General features: G+C 35.5%; 1 pseudogene; it reads right to left on the reverse strand.

Annotated features, from left to right (window-relative positions):
* Positions 1–1,080: 1,080 nt before the first annotated feature.
* Positions 1,081–1,596, reverse strand: LOC132418898 (hypoxanthine-guanine phosphoribosyltransferase pseudogene; annotated as a pseudogene).
* Between the last annotated feature and the right edge of the window lie 4,516 nt (positions 1,597–6,112).

The following is a 6,112-nucleotide window of genomic DNA, read 5'->3' on the forward strand; positions in this document are numbered from 1 at the left end:
AAGATGGCATTAGTGAGTCCTTACCTATCAAAAATTACTCTAAATGTAAATGAGCTAAATTCTTCACTCAAAAGACGTAGAGTGGCTGAATGGACCAAAAAAAAACCAAGAACCAGCAATATGCTCCCTATAGAAGACTCACTTCAGCTATAAGGACACATATAGACTCAAAACAAAGGGATTGGAGAAAGATATTCCATGCAAATGGAAAACAAAGGAGAACAGGGATGGCTATATTCATATCAGACAAAATAGACTTTAAGAAAAAAACTATAACAAGAGACAAAGAAGGTCACTCTATAATTACAAAGGGGTCAATTCATCAAGAGGACCTAACAGTCATAAATAGATATGTACTCAACCTCAGAGCACCTAAATATTGGGTTGGCCAAAAAGTTCTTTTGGGTTTTTCTGTAACCTTTTTTTTTCTTTTAAAGAGACAGCCTTTATTTTTAAGGGTTTTTTACATTGAAGAATTCAAAAAGTGGTAGGTTTTTGGAACTTATTGACCTGTATTTAAAAGGAACTGCTGACAAAGATTCACCAGAAATAATCTGAACAAGCGGGAAAATGCAATTAATACTACTGAAGCCTACTAAAGTAATGCCAGGACATATGGTTTATACGACATAATGACCTCTAAATGTTGTCACTGATATGAAACTGCTTCTTTTCTAAACACACAGTGGTATAATTAACAGTATTCAATCACTTCTGTTCTTTCTTGACTATATAAAAATTAAAATCTCAGTTAAAAAACTAATATATTCATCTCTTTAAATGTTTCTTACAGATACAATTTCAATATTTTCATTCAATAGTGGTGTGGTTTAAGAGATTTTTCATTCACAAGTGAAATAACAATCCACCCAAAGGGAACTGATAGTCTATAGACTCACAGTGCAAATAAAGAGTTCAGGAATGCAGCAACTGACCTTTCTAAAATGCAAAACAGATACAATTCCTCGAAGATACATGCAATAAGCTCTACTAAGCAGCTGGCCACAGAACTAGAACATTTGATAATTTTACTGATGACTTCAATGGGACTCCAGATGTTTCCAAACTCGAACTCTCATCTTAGGCTTTGTATTTTGCCTTTCTAGTTTTACTAATGACACAAACATGATTCAAATCCCTGAAGTATTCATTATAGTCAAAGGCATATCCTATAACAAACTTGTCTGGAATTTCAAATCCAGCAAAGTCTGGTCTATAACCAATGCTTCGAGGGGTCCTTTTCACCAGCAAGCTTGCAACCTTGACCATCTTTGGATTATGCTGCTTGACCAAGGAAAGCAAGGTCTGCATTGTTTTGTCAGTGTCAATTGTATCTTCAACAATCAAGAAATTCTTTCCAGTTAAAGTTGAGAGACTATCTCCAACAATTACTTTTATGTCACCTGTTGACTGCTTATTACAGTAGATTTTCAGTCTGATAAAATCTACAGTCATGGGAATAGATCTATCACTATTTCTGTTCGGTGCTTTGATGTAATCCAGCAGGTCAGCAAAGAATTTATAGCCCCACTTGAGCACACAGAGGCCCGTGATGTGATGGCCTCCCATCTCCTTCATCACATCTCAAGCCAGCCATTCGGTCCACGATGCTGGAGCTGTGGGTCACCATAATGGAGCTGGCTGGCGTGTGGGCTGAGGGCAGTCTGGGATGAGCTTTTTCTGTAACATCTTATGGAAAAACCCAAACGAAATTTTTGGCTAATCTAATATATTAAGCAAACACTAACTGATCTGAATGGAGAAATAGACAACAGTACAATAATAGTAGGGGACTTCAATAACCCCACTTTCAATAATAGATAGATCACCCAGACATAAAAGAAGGAAATGCTGGACTTGAATTATACTTTAGAGCAAATGGGCCTAACAGACGTATATAGAACATTCCATTCAACAGCAGCAGAATATATATTCCTCTCAAGTTCCACATGGAATATTCTCCAGGAAAGATCACATCACAAAACAATTCTTAGCCAATTTAAGAAGACTGAAGTCATACCAAGTAACTTTTCTGACCACAAAGGTATGAAACTAGGAATCAATAACAGAAGGAAAACTGGAAAATTCACACAAACATGTGGAAATTAAACAACACACTCCTGAACAACCAATGGGTCAAGGAGGAAATCAAAAGGAACATTTAAAAATATCTTGAAAACAAACAAAAATTGAAACATTACATACCAAAACTTATAGGATGCTGCAAAAGCACTATAAGAGGGAAGCTTTAGCAATAGGTACTTACATTAAGAAAAAAGAAAGATCTCAAATAAATAACCTAACTTTACACCTCAAAGAACTAGAAAAAGAAGAATTAACTAAGCCCAAATTTAGTAGAAGAAAAGAAATAAAGATCAGAACAGAAATAATGAAATAGAGACCAAAAAAAAAAAAAATAGAAAAGATCAATGAAACTAAGAGCTGTTTTTTAATTTTAAGACAACAAAAACTGACTAAATTTAAAGAGAAGACTCAAACAAATAAAATCAGAAATGAAAAGGAAATATTACAACCGATACCACAGAAATTAGAAAAACCATTAGAGATTACTATGTGCCCATCAACAGATGAATATATAAAGAAGATGCAATATATATATATATATATATATATATATACAATGGAATATTACTCAGCCATAAAAAAGAATGAAATTCTGCCATTTGCAGCAATGCAGGTAAACCTAGAGAATATCATGCTTAGTGAAATAAGTCAAACAAATACTGTATAATAACACTTATATGTGGAACCTAAAAAATAATGTATATGCAAAACATAGAGTCACAGATATAGAGAACAAACTAGTGGTTACCAAAGGGGAGAGGAACAAACTAGGGGTAAGGGATTAACAGATACAAACTACTATGAATAAAATAGATAAGCAGCAAGGATACATTTTAGAACACAGGGAATTTTTAGCTATTACCTTGTAACAATTTATAATATAATATAATCTGCAAAAATATTGAATAATTTTGCATGAGATTGTTCAATTTGAAGAAATTGAAGAAGACACAAATAAAAGGAAATATATCTAATGTTCATGTATTAGAAGAATTAATATTGTTAAAATGTCCATACTACTGAAAGCCATCTATAGATTCAATGTAATTCCTATCAAAATTCCAATGGCATTTTCCACTGAAATAGAGAAAAAATACTAAAATTTTTATGGAACTACAAAAGACCCTGAAGAACCAAAGTAATCCTGAAAAGAACAAAGTGAGAGGCATCACGCTTCTTGATTTCAAACTATGTTATTACAAACGTATAGTAATCAAAACAGTGTGGTACTGGCATAAAAATAGACAAAAGACCAATGGAACAGAATCAAGAACCCAGAAATAACCCCTTGCTTATACAGCCAACTAATACTGACAAGGGAGTCAATGATACTCAATGGCGAAAAGATAATCTCTTCAATAATTGGTATAGGGAAAACTGGATAATCACATGCAGAAGAATAAAATGGACCCTATCTCACATCACTCACAAAACATTAACTTGAAATGGATTTAAAGAATTAAACATAAGATCTAAAGCTATAATACTTCTAAAAGAAAACATAGAGGAAAAGCCCCTTGACAGTGGTCTTGGCAATGATTTTGGGGGCTATGACACTGAAAGCACAAGCAACAAAAGCCAAAGTAAACAAGTGGGACTAAATCAAACCAAAAATCTTCTGCACAGCAAAAGAAATAATTAAAAAAATGAAAAGGAAGCCTATGGAATGTAAGAAAATATTTGCAAATCATATATCTGATAAGGAGTTAATATCCAAAACATAGAAGGAACTCATAAAACTCAAAAACAAACACACAAAAAATATGATTAAAAAATGAGCAGAGGGAGGGCTTCCCTGGTGGTACAGTGGTTGAGAATCTGCCTGCTAATGCAGGGGACACGGGTTTGAGCCCTGGTCTGGGAAGATCCCACATGCCACAGAGCAACTAGGCCCGTGAGCCACAACTACTGAGCCTGCGCGTCTGGAGCCTGTGCTTCGCAACAAGAGAGGCCGCGATAGTGAGAGGCCCGCACACCGTGATGAAGAGTGGCCCCCGCTTGCTACAACTAGAGAAAGCTCTCACACAGAAACGAAGACCCAACACAGCAAAAATAAATAAATTAATTAATAAACTCCTACCCCCAACATCTTCTTAAAAAAAAAAATGAGCAGAGGAACTGAGTAGACACATTTCCAAAGAAGATACACAAGTGGCCAACAGGTACGTGAAAAGATGTTCAATATCATTAGTCATCAGGGAAATGCAAATCAAAGCCACAATGAGATGTTACCTCACACCTGTTAGAATGGCTATTATAAAAAAGATAAATTTTGGCAAGGATGTGGAGAAAGGGGAACCCTGGTGTACTATTGGTGGATATGTAAACTGGTGCAGCCACTATGGAGAACAGTGTGAAGTTTCCTCAAACAATTAAAAATAGAACTACCATATGATCCAGTAATCTCACTTCTGGGTACATATCCAAAAGAAATGAAATCAAGTCTTCAAAGAGATATTACACTCCCATGTTCATTGCCATGTTATTCACAATAACCAAGATATAGAAACCACCTTAGTGTCAGTCTACAGATAAATGGATATAGAAAATGAGGCATATATACACAAGGGAATATTATTGAGCCATGAGAAAGAAGGAAATCCTGCCATTTGTAACAATATGGATGGACCTTGAGGGCATTAAGTTAAGTGAAATAAGTCAGACAGAGAAAGACAAATACTGTATGATATCATTTATATGTAGCATCTATAAAACCCAAACTCACAGAAACAAAGTAGAATGGTGGTTGTAAGTGGCTGGGGGCGGGGGTGGGAATGGAGAGATGTCAGCCAAAGTGTACAAACTTCCACTTATAACATGAATAAGTCCTGGGGATCTAAAGTATAGCATGGTGACTATGGTTAACAATACTGTACTATATGATTGAAAGCTGCTAAGAGAGTAGATCTTAAATGTTCTCATCACAAAAAAGAAATGGTAATTACATGAGGTAATGGAGGTGATAACTAACCCTACTGAGGTAAACATTTTACAATGTATAAGTGTATCATATCATCGCATGTACACGTTAAACTTACACAATGTTTTATGTCAATTATATCTCAATAAAGCTGGAAAAAATAAGGAACTTTTGAAAAAGAATAGTCCTTAACCCCAAAGAAATAAGATACTAATGATGAAATGCCAGGAACTGGGGCCCTAATTTTGGTCAGAATTCTTAACTCTTACCCTTAAAGTCATATCACAGTTCACCCTTTGGATCTTAGGAAAAAACAGTGATGTGGTGCTTTTTATTTTTATTTCTGATTTAGGTTTATTTTCAAATGGTAAGGGTAAAAGCTATCTAGTACACTCTTCCATTTACATCCTAGCTCACCAACCCTGGGATCCATCGCCCAATCTCCTTTTGCTCCTATTCTGGCCTCCTGCTCAGCGTTCCCTCTCCACCTCCTTATGTGTGGAGGGACTAAAGTGAAGACAGACTGGCCAGGCTAATTTTTCCAGGGGTGAGCCCAACTTTGGATTTTTACTTTAAAGTAGAATATGAAAATTTCCTTTAAGACAGTTTCCTGTTTTGGATCACAGTCAATTAGTAACATTTTGCCAGTAATAACTGAAGGACTGAAGTCTAGGTGGAAAAAGAGAGAGGAAAAGAGAGAATTCATTTACTGTTTTAAACTTCAGCAAACAGTGAATTATTTATATTTATTTCCTTGATACTCACCCATTCAGCAAACGTTTATTTTGTGCCTACTGTGTGCCAGGCCCTGAATTTTATGATTTCATATATCTAGATCTTTTCTTTCTCACAACAACTCTATGAATTAGAATTGTCACCTTACTTTATAAGTTAGGAAACTGAGGCACAGGGAGCTGAAGTGACCTGTCTCAGGTCACATTGCTGGTAAGATTTTAAATAGATTCTTTGGTCACCAGAGTTACAGCTTTTTCCACCAGCCTTGCAGCTGACTCTCCACTTGGAGTTGTTGTGGAGACTGTGCTGTGAGCTGTCAAAATATTAGCAAAGGTATGCTCTCTTGTACATCAGATGACAGCATTTCATTGG

The sequence above is a fragment of the Delphinus delphis genome, chromosome X, assembly GCF_949987515.2.
Source record: "Delphinus delphis chromosome X, mDelDel1.2, whole genome shotgun sequence".
Taxonomy (NCBI): Eukaryota; Metazoa; Chordata; class Mammalia; order Artiodactyla; family Delphinidae; genus Delphinus; species Delphinus delphis.